A 16,747-nucleotide genomic window follows, 5' to 3' on the forward strand; every position below is an offset into this window, starting at 1 on the left:
TTAGTGTGGCTGTGCTCCGCAATTGCCGATTTCTTTACTTCTGTATTTTTTATATGTCATTGGTATTCTGCACAGTGGTCGGAAATGGTATGAATGGTGTGACCTATATGATTGCTTCCACACTCACAGGGGATATTATAAATTCCAGGGACCCTGAGGCCGAGACTGTTCTTAACAGAGCACATCATCTCCTTAATTTTCTTAGGAGGATGAAAAATTGGTCTTACACCCCGTCTACCCAGGACTCTTCCTATTTTACTGGATATAGCGCCACAGAAAGTGTGTGTTCTGAAAGAATGGCTAGGAGCACATGACATAAAGGCAGTGTTCTTCAAGAAAAGGAAATGTAAAAATGCTGGACACTCACAGGATGGACCACCGATTGCCTGCTCCTCGGTCGGGGAGGACATTCTCTTCTCTGGCTTCTGCTGGGGATGGGGCTCTGTCTTAGAGCACCCCTTCCTGGTGATCTCAGGACAGGGAGCTTGCACCCTCAGGCCGGAGGAGAGACCTGTGCTCTTAGGGCCCCAAAGCCACCTGCTCTCTGTCGGATCACGGTATCACTGCCACCAATTCGCTTATTGATAATGCCTTCTCCTCACTCCAAGGGAGAAGAAGAAGCAGCACAAGTCAAAGGATGAGGCTTCCCTGGCTTCCTAGGAGGCTTCACCCCCTCCACCTTATCCTGAATCAAGATCCAGTTTTCATGGATGTCATCCCATCCCTGTTGGTGACGACCACTGACCAAGTGACATGACCTCCCCTCGGCTTCTTTTTGTCTCACGACACCATAATCCAGTGGAATTGGAATGGATATTATCATCACCTCCCAGAAATACAACGCCTTGTTTCCTCCTACTCTTTGTTCTGTCTTGTTCTTCAAGAAACGCACTTTCCTGATGACCACTCTCCAACATTTCATGTTATTGGGCATACTGTTGGAACCATGCTGATCAAGGCATAGCGTCTGGAGGGCTCTGCACTTTGGTTTGCACCGATGTCATTAGTGACTGGCTCCCCCTTCATACCAACCTGGAAATAATAGCGGTTAGAGTGCAGACGACTCTGGCAATCACCGTTTGCAATATCTACCTCTCTCCAGGTAACTATCTACCTTAATACAGCAACTCTGGCCCCTGCACCTTCTACTTGGGGACTTCAATGCACACCACCCTTACTACATACTTCGATTTGTGTCTCCTCAATGACTGTTTCCCGCAACTATCTACCTTAATACAGCAACTCCGGCCCCTGCATCTTCTACTTGGGGACTTCAATGCACACCACCCTTACTACATACTTAGTTTTGTGTCTCCTCAATGACTGTTTCCCTACACACATCAGTGCCACTTATGGAACCTTTACTGCTATTGACCTCACAATCTCCACCCCTGCTCTTGTGGCTTGCCTGTAGTCATCTTTGTGATAGTGACCACTTTCCGTTGATTCTGTCATTCCCCTGCAGCCACCAGGCAAACAGGCCCTCATGCTGAGCATTCCACAAGGCCACTTGGCATTTATATACGTCTGCTGTGCGCTTTGATACACCTCTTTTGAATTGCATTGATGTGGTCGTACAGGGCATCTCTGCCACTATTTTTCATGCTGCTGGCACTGCTGTCCGCCTATCCACAGGTCACCCTCTTCGTCGACTGGTACCGTGGTGGACCAAGGATGTAGCAGTCGCTATACAGCCAATGTGTGCTGCAGTGATTAAAATGACATGCTTCACAGACCAGCCTCCTTGCTTTTAAACATCTCCATGCTAAAGCTCATTACCTTATTAAGTGCAGTAAAAAGGAATACTGAGAGTGCTATGTTTTCTCCCTGGAGATGTATGGCTCTTCATCGCAGGTTTGTTCTAAGCTCTGTGATCTTCTGGGCCGCCAGCGACAGTCAACTCTCCAGGGCCTTATCCTCATCCTCCAAGATGCTGTGTCTACTGATCCATTGGTCCAACACATCGCAACATGCTTTGCAACAGCAGCGGCATCCCCTTCCTATTCTGCAATCTTTCTCCAGCACAAACACAGATCGAACAGACCCCCCCCCCCCTCCCCCCTCCCATCCCTCTGTTTCAACCCTCACAGAGCTGAACGCTATACTGAACCCTACACTGAATAGGAATTCTTTACATGACACTGCCCAAGGCCCGGATTCCATCCAGAACCAGATGATCCAACACTTGGAAATTACACAAGGGCACTATCTACTCAGAGTCTTCAACTGCATTTGGCTCAAGGGTGCCTCAGAATGGCGAGATAGTATAGTTATCCCTGTCCTTAAGCCTGGGAAGAACCTAACGTCTCTCGACAGCTACCACCCAATTAGTCTGATGAATGTATTTTGTAAATTGCTTGAGGGGGTGGTAGCTTTCAATTATGTTGGGTACTCGAACCTCAGGGCCTTTTGTCCCTGTATCAGTGTGGCTTCTGGGAAGGACGATCTCCAACTGACTATTTACTTAGATTGGAAACTGCAATCCGACAGGCTTTTACTAAGCATCAGCAACATATCATGATCTTCTTTGACCTACGTAAGGCATACGACATGGCCTCTCACCATCACATTTTAGTACACCCCAATCCAGAACTTTATGTAGGCAACCAGCTCCTCAGTGTTGCAGCACAGTCCCATTTCTTGCGTACCTGACGTGCTTACCACACATTCACCACCTACAGACTACATGCATGCGGAAGCTTAATGCCCTCTACCTCCTGGCTCACACATCTTGGGGTGCAGACAATGCTACTTGTCCATCTTTACTGTACACCCTGGTCTTGTTCAGACTAGAATATGGAATCACAAGCTGCGACATCATCGCGAAAAAACGCAGTGACCCGTATATGTAATAAGTTTCTTTAATTTACGCCTATGGTCACAATCTTTTTTGTTTGACAGGTCATTAAAGACCGAAACCGGTAATCTGTTAAACAAAAAAGATTGTGACCATAGACGTAAATTAAAGAAACTTAGAGTATGGAAGTCAGGTTTATGGCACAGCGGCTCCTTCCACTCTGAAAATACTTTATCCCATTCACCATTGTTGGGTGTGTCTGGGTATTGGTGCCTTTCACACTAGGCCTGTTGAGAGACCTCTCACAGAAGCAGGGATTCCCGCTCTACAAATACGTTGAAGCTGACACCTGGTTTCTTATGCAGTCGCCATTCGCAGATTCCGTGACCATCCCATGTATCCTGTCCTCTTTACAAGCGAGGGACGTCTCCCTCCTGATCACTGCCCACAGGTGGGATTGCCGGTTGGAATGCGTCTCACTTCCTGCTGTCGGAATCTCTATTGTCACTCAGTGAAATGCGTCCCATGTATTTCCTCTCATCCCCCCCCCCCCCCCCCCCCCTCTCTTGTATGGTGCCTAGACCACGAATTAGGACCGACCTATTCCAGGGCCCTAAGGTCTCTGTCTCCCTATGGTCTTCCAGTATCTTGTACATTCTATCCTTGCTATCATCTTCTACATTGATGGTTCTAAGATGATAGATAAACTGGGATACACTTTCAGGTCTCCTACTGGCTTAGAGCACAATTTATTGCTGGAATCATGTAGTGTGTTCACAGTAGAGCTGCTAGCTGTTACCAATTAATCAAATTGATAGTACTCACCTTAAACAACACTGTATCAAAAGTCAAGTTCAGGGTGGGGGTGGGGGTGGGGGGGGGTGGGGGGTGGGGGGGGTGGGGGAGAACTCTCTGAGCCATTCACCATAAAAACAGGTTTAGGACAAGGAGATTGCTTGGCACCCCTGCTGTTCGACTGTGCTTTAGAATACATAATGAGGGAATGGTACAAGGTTAACCCAAAGAACATCCAAATTGGAAGATCCAAAGACAACATATGTTTAAATTGTCTGGGATTTGCTGATGACCTTGCTCTCATGTCCAGCAGTATTCAGGAAACCAAACAAAAACTTATCTCACTACAGGAAATAGCACAGAAAATTGGTCTTGGAATGTCCTTTGAAAAAACAGTCATGTTAACTTACCCACCACTCATAAACAAAATTGCCATAGCAACCCAAGAAATGAAAATTGAAGATAAATGTAAATATCTGGCAGAAATCATAACATATAACCTCAATGAAAAGCCAACATGGAATAACAGAATAAACAAATTGACTAGAGCACGGTATATCACCAAGAACACCTACAACAAAAAGAGCCTGTCAATAGCAACAAAATTAAAACACTACAAAAGAGTCAATCAACCAGAAATAACAAACACAAGTGAAACCATCTTCAAAACAACTAACACTGCACAAATAGACAAAATACTCAAAATAGAGAGAAGTATCATCAGAACGTGCAAGAACAAATTGTATCAGAAAGATGAACACTGGAGAGTAGCTACAAATCAAACAGTGTAAAAGAAATAGAACCGGTAATGAGTACAATCAGGAAGAAATGCATTTCATTTTTTGGATGTCTAATCAGGACACCAGAGAACAGGATCATCAGGAGAATAATAAAAAAATTGTGGAATAGTAAGTGCAACATTAAGTGGATAACAGAAATCACGGAAGATATGGATGAGCTACAGATTACGTTGGAAGACCTAAGAAACGAAGCTGGCAAAATCAGGAAACTCGCAGACAAACAAACCAGACTGCAAATGAGAATAAACAGACAGACAACAGGAAGGATGGTTTCCGATGAAGAAAGAAAGATGAGATCTGAGAGAGTGAAGAAGTACTGGGCTGACAGGAAACTGAAAAATTCTTTGTGTGAAGTTGGCTAGAGTGGTCCAATGAATGCCATAAAATGTAAATAATAATAATAATAATAATAATAATAATAATAATAATATGACTTAACAGGCAGCCTGCTACTCTCGTCATCCTTTGGTCTCTGCTACCCACGACCTTATGTCCTCCCTTGGCTGTGGTGCTTGCTCAGTCTTCTTTCTCTTGGCCCTGGCTGACCATTTGGCTAGAGAAACTGATACTCACCTTCCATTCCCTTTCATAACTCCAGCTGTAGATATGCTGATCTATGTCAAATCTTTCTTTGCCCAAAAGTGGAATGACATCTGGTGCACTACTGCTCTCAGTAACAAACTCCTCACAATCGAGGAGACTACTGTGCTTTGGTGCTCTTCCTTCTGATTCTCCCGGAAGGAGTCCACTGCATTATGCCATCTACCAGGCTCTGTCTACCAGGCTTACTGATTGTTTCCTCCTGCACAACAAACCATCCCCACAATATGGTTGTGGAGCCAGACTGACGGTATCCCACATATTGGTGGAATGTCCCCTTCTTTTGCTCCTTCACGCGAAGTATAGACTTCCTTAAGTTTAATAACAGCAGACAATTGATGGATGGTTGAACTAGTCCCCAGTGTCCTCCATGAAAATGGTTATTTCCAGATATAAGGTTTTGCTCCCCCCCCCATGAACCATGGACCTTACCGTTGTTGGGGAGGCTTGCGTGCCTCAGCGATACAGATAGCCGTACCGTAGGTACAACCACAATGGAGGGGTATCTGTTGAGAGGCCAGACAAACGTGTGGTTCCTGAAGAGGGGCAGCAGCCTTTTCAGTAGTTGCAAGGGCAACAGTCTGGATGATTGACTGATCTGGCCTTTTAACAGTAACCAAAACGGCCTTTGCTGGTACTGCGAACAGCTGAAAGCAAGGGGAAACTACGGCCGTAATTTTTCCCGAGGGCATGCAGCTTTACTGTATGATTAAATGATGATGTCGTCCTCTTGGGTAAAATATTCCGGAGGTAAAATATTCCCCCATTCGGATCTCCGGGCGGGGACTACTCAAGAGGATGTCGTTATCAGGAGAAAGAAAACTGGCGTTCTACGGATCGGAGCGTGGAATGTCAGATCCCTTAATCGGGCAGGTAGCTTAGAAAATTTAAAAAGGGAAATGGATAGGTTAAAGTTAGATATAGTGGGAATTAGTGAAGTTCGGTGGCAGGAGGAACAAGACTTCTGGTCAGGTGACTACAGGGTTATAAACACAAAACCAAATAGGGGTAATGCAGGAATAGGTTTAATAATGAATAGGAAAATAGGAATGCGGGTAAGCTACTACAAACAGCATAGTGAATGCATTATTGTGGCGAAGATAGATACGAAGCCCACACCTACTACAGTAGTACAAGTTTATATGCCAACTAGCTCTGCAGATGACGAAGAAATTGAAGAAATGTATCATGAAATAAAAGAAATTATTCAGACAGTGAAGGGAGACGAAAATTTAATAGTCATGGATGACTGGAATTCGAGTGTAGGAAAAGGGAGAGAAGGAAACATAGTAGGTGAATATGGATTGGGGCTAAGAAATGAAAGGGGAAGCCGCCTCGTAGAATTTTGCACAGAGCACAACTTAATCATAGCTAACACTTGGTTTAAGAATCATGAAAGAAGGTTGTATACATGGAAGAACCCTGGAGATACTAAAAGGTATCAGATATATTATATAATGGTAAGACAGAGATTTAGGAACCAGGTTTTAAATTGTAAGACATTTCCAGGGGCAGATGTGGATTCTGACCACAATCTATTGGTTATGACCTGTAGATTAAAACTGAAGAAACTGCAAAAAGATCGGAATTTAAGGAGATGGGACCTGGATAAACTGAAAGAACCAGAGGTTGTACAGGGTTTCAGGGAGAGCATAAGGGAACAATTGACAGGAATGGGGGAAAGAAATACAGTAGAGGAAGAATGGGTAGCTTTGAGGGATGAAGTAGTGAAGGCAGCAGAGGATCTAGTAGGTAAAAAGACGAGGGCTAGTAGAAATCCTTGGGTAACAGAAGAAATATTGACTTTAATTGATGAAAGGAAAAATATAAAAATGCAGTAAATGAAGCAGGCAAAAAGGAATACAAACATCTCAAAAATGAGATTGACAGGAAGTGCAAAATGGCTAAGCAGGGATAGCTAGAGCACAAATGTACGGATGTAGAGGCTTATCTCACTAGGGGTAAGATAGATACTGCCTACAGGAAAATTAGAGAGACCTTTGGAGATAAGAGAACCACTTGTATGAACATCAAGAGCTCAGATGGAAACCCAGTTCCAAGCAAAGAAGGGAAAGCAGAAAGGTGGAAGGGGTATATAGAGGGTTTATACAAGGGCGATGTACTTGAGGACAATATTATGGAAATGGAGGAGGATGTAGATGAAAATGAAATGGGAGATACGATACTGCGTGAAGAGTTTGACAGAGCACTGAAAGACCCAAGTCGAAACAAGGCCCCTGGAGTAGACAACATTCCATTGGAACTACTGACGGCCTTGGGAGAGCCAGTCCTGACTAAACTCTACCATCTGGTGAGCAAGATGTATGAAACAAGCGAAATACCCCCAGACTTCAAGAAGAATATAATAATTCCAATCCCAAAGAAAGCAGGTGTTGACAGATGTGAAAATTACCGAACAATCAGTTTAATAAGTCACCGCTGCAAAATACTAACACAAATTCTTTACAGACGAATGGAAAAACTAGTAGAAGCCGACCTCGGGGAAGATCAGTTTGGATTCCGTAGAAATACTGGAACACGTGAGGCAATACTGACCTTACGACTTACCTTAGAAGAAAGATTAAGGAAAGGCAAACGTACGTTTCTAGTATTTGTAGACTCAGAGAAAGCTTTTGACAATGTTGACTGGAATACTCTCTTTCAAATTCTAAAGGTGTCAGGGGTAAAATACAGGGAACGAAAGGCTATTTACAATTTGTACAGAAACCAGATAGCAGTTATAAGAGTCGAGGGACATGAAAGGGAAGCAGTGGTTGGGAAGGGAGTAAGACAGGGTTGTCGCCTCTCCCCGATGTTATTCAATCTGTATATTGAGCAAGCAGTAAAGGAAACAAAAGAAAAATTCGGAGTAGGTATTAAAATCCATGGAGAAGAAATAAAAACTTTGAGGTTCGCCGATGACATTGTAATTCTGTCAGAGACAGCAAAGGACTTGGAAGAGCAGTTGAATGGAATGGACAGTGTTTTGAAAGGAGGGTATAAGGTGAACATCAACAAAAGCAAAACAAGGATAATGGAATGTAGTCGAATTAAGTTGGGTGATGCTAAGGGAATTAGATTAGGAAATGAGACACTTAAAGTAGTAAAGGAGTTTTACTATTTGGGGAGCAAAATAACTGATGATGGTCAAATTAGAGAGGATATAAAATGTAGACTGGCAACGGCAAGGAAAGCGTTTCTGAAGAAGAGAAATTTGTTAACATCAAGTATAGTTTTAAGTGTCAGGAAGTCGTTTCTGAAAGTATTTGTATGGAGTGTAGCCATGTATGGAAGTGAAACATGGACGATAAATAGTTTGGACAAGAAGAGAATAGAAGCTTTCGAAATGTGGTGCTACAGAAGAATGCTGAATATTAGATGGGTAGATCACATAACTAATGAGGAAGTATTGAATAGGATTGAGGAGAAGAGAAGTTTGTGGCACAACTTGACCAGAAGAAGGGATCGTCTGGTAGGACATGTTCTGAGGCATCAAGGGATCACCAATTTAGTATTGGAGGGCAGCGTGGAGGGTAAAAATCGTAGAGGGAGGCCAAGAGATGAATACACTAAGCAGATTCAGAAGGATGTAGGCTGCAGTAGATACTGGGAGATGAAGAAGCTTGCACAGGATAGAGTAGCATGGAGAGCTGCGTCAAACCAGTCTCAGGACTGAAGACCACAACAACAACAACAACAACAACAACAACAAGGTTTTGCTTTACTCCTGGAGCAGGGGCAGTGTGTTTGTGGCTGCGGCCTCTCGTCATGTTTTCTTCATCTGGGACCCCGTGACCACTCCCCTGTGGAATGACTGCTCTTTTTTTTCGAATTTTTAGATTTGGTCTCACCTTTCATACATATTACTGTTTGTGTGTGTTTTTTAACTTCCTTGTTTTATAGTTTGACTCCCCTGACTGAATCCATCCACTTTTAGCGGGTCCTCTTTATTCTGTGAGTATATTTGGAATTGCGGGGATGATGACTTCGCCAGTTGGTCCCATAAACCCTCTCAATTAATTAATCAATCAATGCCAAAATTTGTCAGGGAAAAATGCAAGAATTTGTCTAGAAATCAGGGAAATATCAGGGAACTTCACTTGGGGAAATTTGTGGCAACCCTGATTATCTTAACCTACTGATTTGGTGTGTAGACAGTATCTTGCTTTCTTTTATTCAACACTATATATGAGGAAAATCGCAGTAACAATTCAGGTATGAGTGGCACAATTTCATGGACCAGTGCTGTTATGAATATCACTGACACTAAACAATACATTTATGTTGAGAATTTTGTGCTCTTCTGATTGTCAGTGGTTTACATAGTGCAAATACACTGATACCAATAATATGTGTAACGCCAAAAGGTTGACTTGTACTGTTTTGGACTGTTGGCTTCAATTATCTGTTATCACTTTCTGTGGTCAATTATTTTTTCCGTCTTTCCTTCAAAATATTTCTGCTTTGTTTCTGAAATGGCGCAGCCAGCAGGGCATTGGAAGTGTTGAGGTGCTGGGATGTAAAACTTGACATTTGAACAAGAAAAGACATTTATTTGAAAACATCAGTAAAAATTAATTACCATAAAAATTCAGATATTCCACTAAGCATTTTGTAACAAAGCACTTGCTTGCAGCAGTAGCAGCAGCCCAGGGAATTAAAAAAAGAATTGAAAGATTGATAATGCTAGTTAGTGAGTAAAATAATAATTTAGCAAAGAGATTCTCTATTCAAAGAGTATTTTAGCAAATGAGGAACAATTTAAAAAGATTGAGAAATCAATTAACATAATTACAGGTGGTGTGTAAGGTGAAACATTTACTTGGTTGTAATCACTGCTGCTCCTGGTTAAATCTGTATCAGACAAACCATACTAAAACAGAGAAAAGAATTTGCAATTGACATATGCAAGAAGTAAAGCTAAATGGCAATTACTGGCCAAATAAAATTTATACACAGAATTGTTTTTCCTTTGTATTTAAACAGTACTAAAACAAATGAACAATTGATTTAAAAAAAGCATGGAAAAAGGCTGAAAGACTCAGCTGGCTTATGCATCACAAAACCATGTCATCTTGTTCAGCTCTCATAAATGTGGCCAACAAAGACCAGTTCACTGGGGAGGGGAATATCATGAGGGAACTTGAGCTTACTCCTGCATTACAACATGTGGCAGATACTTGTTGAACTCATAAAGACCAAAAGGCAAGTGCTGCAGTTGCATGTTTGCAAGAGAACCGAACAACACCACTACTGGTACATCTCCATTGGAAGGGGGTACACTTAGACACTGAGAATAAGCATGCCACAGGACCAGGCAAGATTCTCACCAAGCAAATCCACGTGTGTCTGCTGCTCCATTCCTTCCATATACCCATGGACCAAACACAAAGGCAAACCAGGGCTGTGTTGGAACTTGTGTGTCATGTTTCTCAGAGAAGTGAGCTTAGCAATCCGAGACCCGCTTACAAGATGGGAGAATACCTTGAAACCTTTGACAGTTTGCACAGAATGACCAGTTATAGCTGCTGAGGAACTTCCTTCTCCAGCTAGCAGCAAGATGGAACTGACAAAGAGCCCAAGCAGTTCAGTGTCAAGTCACTGTGGTTAGTTGAGCATGCCCTCTTGCAAGACACCAGGAAAGAGGTTGCTTAGTGACTGCCAAAGATGTAGCCCTGCACTGTCAGTGAGGAACAAAATTTGTGGGGGGATACACAGAAAGGTACCCTTCCTTTTCAACCACCTTTGATTGCCAGGCAAGTCTCACCCAAGGCACTCATCTTCACTTGACTAACATGCAATTGATGTATTTTACTGTTAGTGACATTTTTAACCATGAGACATATTTGAGTGTGCATCTCCAGAACCTCATATGGATCAACAAAGTGTGACATGAGTGTAGCAGTGAGCTCAGTGGCACCCTTGTTGTGAGCCCAAAAATCCTATATAAAAACCCAGTCACGGACCCTTAATGAGACAGGCTGCCTAACCTCTTCATATCTATGAGCCTCTTTCCTGTGTCAGAAGAGAATGTGTGTATCACCTTGCTCCAGTTCTTCTCAGTGATATCAGCATCAATTTTCTTTGCCAAGAGATCGTTGATGAACCAAAGATTGGAAATTGGAAAGTTAATTAGATAAGGAATCACCAGTTTCGCAATAGTAGTCTCATTAGCTTCATGCACCACAGAACTGACAACAAAATTGAGCCAGAGACTTGTCCCAGCCCTTCTGAGAGTGACTGCGATAGATAATAAGAGCTGATTTAAGATTCTGATTAACATGTTTGGCAAACAGATAACAGATAAAAGTAGCAGCATTGTTGCTGGCTAGTACCTGTGCGGCACCATAGAATGAGAATATTTTATCCAATTGATCAATGGTTAGAGAGGTTGTTGTTCCCCTACTTTGGACAAGCCAGATAAAGCAAGTAAATGCATCCACTACTGAGAAGATGTTATTTCCACCCTTAGTTTGAGGAAGTGGCCCTAAATAGTCCACAAAAAATTTATCCATTGGCCTCTCTTTCCAACTAGAGTGCAATAACCATGAATGAATATTGGGGTTTTTCTTTGCTGACTGGCATTCCTGACACTGGAATTTAGAGATGGCCATATCAGGTGCTCTTTGATTTTCATAGTAGTCTTAGCACTGTGGCATATGATTTTCACTGCAGTGGACATCTCTCAGTGATCACTCTTGTGACCTTTTCAATAACTCATGAGGCTACAAATGCATGTGAGATACAACACCAGTAGGTACTGCCCACTGCAGTGGACTGTGTACATTTTCAGCCTCAGGACTGATTGAAAATGCCACAGAAATGACCATTAGCAGCTGTCCACTATACTGTGTAGGTAGCCAAAGGCTTTGACTCTTTGGGTAAAAGCTTTTGATGGTAAGCTTGGTTCAGGTCCAAAACAGTGAGATAGCACACTCTACATACCACGTAAAATGTGTGAAGATAAGGAAAGGGCACCAACTCCAGAATAACCTTCTGATTTAAAACACTGTAGTCAATCAGAGGCCTATCCCCTTTACCATTCCCCTTTGGAAGCAAAAACATTGGTGAGGCGTACAGTGATGGTCCAATTTCTCATTCTGCAAGCAACTTGTCAACAATTTGCGTAGTTCTAGGATCTTGGGTGGCAACGAATGGTAGGGAGACAGATGGACTGGGGTCTGGTCAGTGAGTTGGATCTCGTACTCAACCTTATCTGTAACTCCCAACTGGCCTGTCAGCACTTCGGGAAACTGACCTACCCAATGTAATAACAACTAGGGTACATTTGCCTGAATGTCCAATATCAAACAGGAAATCAGTCGAGTCCACATTATTAATGGCAGAATGTTGGCCATGACCACACAACTGATACTCTCCTTTAGGATGAACTTTCTCAGAGTAGTCTAAAGCACAACCTGACTCGTCCGTAAAATCACAACCCAACGATAATTCATCAGACAGCTGTTTGGCAACAGTATCCTGACCAAACATGAGAATTGCCGAACTCTTAAATTATTTTGTTTCTCACCTAACAAGGGCAAGGTCTGGCCATTAATTTTGAAGTTTAGAAATATGCTGATTCATGTTATACCAAGAGTAATTCAATAAGGAATACTACTGCCGGAATCCAGCAGTCCACAAACCAGTTCATGCTTCAAGCAGCACAAATAAAGGGGAGAGAGGAGTTATTAACTCTGCGTAACTCATTGCAAGCCACACGCGGTCAACCTGCTCAACTCCTCCAACCCCACTTACGAAAGCACCATCTTCCATTAACTTTTCTGTGACCTAGCAGACACTGTCTAGCAAAATAACATGATTTATTACACATGAAGCAGCTCTTGAAATTTTTCCAGATTGCTTACTCCCATGAGTTTTGAGTCATCGGTCTTCTAACTGGCTTGATGCAGCCCACCACGAATTCCTCATCTCGGAGTAGCACTTGCAACCTACATCCTCCTCAATTATTTGCTAGAGGTATTTCAATCTCTTTCTCCCTCTCCTACAGCTTCCTCTGATATCATATAAGTTATTCCCTGATGTCTTAGATGTTCTACCACCCTGTCCCTTCTACTTTTTAGTGTTTCCCATATATTCCTTTCCCCGCTGATTCTCTGGAGAATGGCCTCATTCCTTACCTTATCAGTCCACCTTATTTTTAACATTCTTCCATAGCTCCACATCTCAAATGCTTTGATTCTCTTGTATTCTGTTTTTGCCACAGTCCATGTTTCACTACCATACAGTGCTGCGCCCCAAATGTACATTCTCAGAAATTTCTTTCTCAAATTAAGGCTTATGTTTGATACTAGTATACTTCTCTTGGGCAGGATGCCCTTTTTGCCAGTGCTAGTCTGCTTTTGATGTCATCATTGCTCTGACCCTGACCGTCATGGGTTATTTCGCTGCCTAGCTATCAGAAATCCATAACTTCATCTACTTCGTGATCACTGTTCTCATTTCTGCTGCTTCTCATTACTTTTGTCTTTCTTCAATTTATTCTTGATCCATATTCTGTACTCATCAAAATGTTCATTCAGCAGATCCTGTAATTCTTCTTCACTTTCACTCAGTATAGCAATGTCATCAGTGAATCATATCATTGATACCCTTTCACCTTGAATTTTAATTGCGCTCCTGAACCTTTCTTTTAGTTCCATCATTGCTTCTTCAGTGTACAGATTGAACAGTAGGGGTGAATGACTACATCCCTGTCTTACACCATTTTTAATTTGAACACTTTGTTCTTAGTCTCCCACTCTTATGATTCCCTCTTCAGTCTACATTCTACATATTGTATATCACCAGTCTTTTCCTATAGCTTACCCCTACTTTTCTGAGAATTTCAAACATATTGCGCCATTTAATGTTGTTGACTGATTTTTATAGGTCGACAAACCCTATGAACACGTCTTGATTTTTCTTTAGTCTTGCTCCCATTATCAACCGCAACATCAGAATTGCCTCTCTGGTGCCTTCATCTTTTCTAAAGCCAAACTGATAGTCATCTAACACATCCTTAATTTTCCATTCTTCTATATGCTATTCTGGTCAGCAACTTGTATGCATGAGCTGTTAAGCTGATTCTGACACTTGTCATCTCTTGCAGTCTTTGGAATTTGGTGGATGATGTTTTTCTGAAAGTCAGACGGTATATCATCAGACTCTTACATTCTACACACCAATGTGAATAGTTATCTTGTTGCCATTTCGCCCCAATGATTTTAGAAATTCTGATGGAATATTGTCATAAGTCTTCTAAAGCTCTTTTGAATTCGGATTCTAATACTGGATACCCTAGCTCTTCTATATCGACTCCTGTATATACTCCTATCATGTCATCAGACACGTGTTCCCCCCTAACAGAGGCCTTCAGTGTACTCCTTCCCTCCACCTGCTCTCTCTCTCTCTCTCTCTCTCTCTCTCTCTCTCTCTCTCTCTCTCTCTCCTGTGCACTTTTTTGTGCAAACTGCACCATAAGTTTACTTTATATGAATTTTTTTTGTGATCACATAAATATGCATTCAATGCACATACAGTTAACATTTATAAGAATTAAGTAAATGATTAATCAAACTTACATCTGCACTATATCCAATGGTTTTATTTTCAAACAATACTTTAAGTAAAGAACTCCTTTCCTTGTAGTAAACTGTTCCATTTCCATCATTGAACCACAGGATAAATTAATCACTTGTATACAGTTGGCAATGCATCGATCTTATGAAATAGTCTTTTAGAATCTTTAGTATTCCTCACACCAATGCACTAATCCACAATAGGCTAGTTAGTTTTCAAAGCTTGAAAATATTCATGTTGAAAGTTATTTTAGTCTTGCATATAAATATAGGTTGTTGATAAATGTAATGACAGTAGCAGGAGCTATTAGATTTCAAGCAGTACCTTGCTATTGCTCACAAAACAGCCTTCATCTGGATAGTTGTGAAACATAAGTTTTCTTTTCTGTCTTCATATACATTTCTTAACCATTTCCATAACTAAAAAGAATAGCGCCACATTAGTATGGTAGGTGATATTTGTCTTCAGGTAGGTGAAAGTAACCTTCTGATGATTAAAAAAGTCTTATTGTAGAAAATAATGATGGTTCCTTGCCAAATAAAGTAAAATATAAGAAACAGTAATATTAATGTAGGATAGTTCTGTTGAAACATGATAGTCAAGAGAAGGCAGGATTCGGTTACAATTGTGGATGGGGCCGTGACCAGTTACAATTGGTTGCCTTTTACAGTTACACACGTTTATTTTTAAAACAGTAATTCCAGACTCAACAACAAATAAGAAATACCACACAATATCAATGGAGGAATAAACAACTGTGTAAATAATAGTGTTTTCAGTGTGTTACAATTTAGCAAATCACTATAAAATGCAGATAGAGATAATGTTTAAAAAAACATAAAAGAGATTCAAAAATAAGGAAGGAAAATTACCACCACCACTTTTGCCCCAAAAAAAAAAAAAAAAAAAAAAAAAAAAACCAACTTCAGGCATTTGCCCCTATCTAATCCTACTCTCAGTACAACTAACCTAAAGCTATGAGAGTCAAAGGCCTGGCTAAGGTCCAGCGATGACAAGGCACCACAGAGACACTGGTGATGAGCAAATGCTATCATGTCCTGGTAACACAAAGGGCCGTACAGATATTGTCCTCATCTCCTAGGGAAGTCTGGTTGCTGGAGGTGATGTAACATGTGACCATCTTGAGCCAGCGGCCATGTAAATATTTTCACATCACTATTGAGCAACGTCATTGATAGATAGATAATCATGGACGCTCAGTCGCCCATGCAGTTTGTGAACGGGTACAATGATGGCCTCTAGAAAGGTGTTAGGGACCACTGTCATCAGGGACATCAGCTCTTGTGCGATGGTCATCCATGTGGAAGCCAACAAAGAGTTAAAACTTTTTAAAAAATCGATGGGGATACTACAGGGCCCTGTGGATGTGTTATGATCTCGCCTTGATAGCATCAAGTACTTCATCTGTGGTCACTTCTTCTTGGAGTTCATAGCATCAAGTACTTCATCTGTGGTCACATCTTCTTGGAGTTCATATGCTACCTCAACCATGAGAGAGCTCTGTGATCAGTTCCACAGAATGCGGTACAGCTGCATACAATCCCATGAAATGATTGTGGAGAGCATGGCCTATGGTTTCTTGGGTCTCATGCTGGTTGTCTTCTGCATAAGTGAGGACGTGGACCAGAGCCCTGCATTGTCATTGTCTTCGCTGGAGCAGGTTGTGCATCGATGGATGTTCTTGAGCTATACGATTAGAAGTCTGAGATTGGACTACAGTGCCTTCCAGGTGATGGCAAGTGATCAAGGAGATATGCGAATTTTTTCGGTGTACCAGCATCTGTCTCGCTGGTGAAAAAGGCATTGTTGCACAGTCACAAAGAATTGAATAATAAAAGTGGAAGTTATTGGTATGCCATGCCTTGGCTTCCTTACCATAGCTCATCAATATTTTATGGAGGGTCCGCTTTCCACAGGACAGCCACCAAGATAAGGCGGAGTCACAGGCGTTACGATGACGCCAGTATCATGCCCTTGCATCCTCAACAACATGGCGACAATCTGGGAGGTTAGGTGGGCGACATTGAATTTCCACAGACCACAGTCGTGCTGCACACACTGTCGGGGGAGGGTGACATCGCAGATGTATGCTTTATTGTCTGAAAAGGCCATGGGCCAGACTTCTGCATGGTGGGTGCCATCAGCAAGCAGG

The sequence above is a fragment of the Schistocerca americana genome, chromosome 2, assembly GCF_021461395.2.
Source record: "Schistocerca americana isolate TAMUIC-IGC-003095 chromosome 2, iqSchAmer2.1, whole genome shotgun sequence".
NCBI lineage: Eukaryota > Metazoa > Arthropoda > Insecta > Orthoptera > Acrididae > Schistocerca > Schistocerca americana.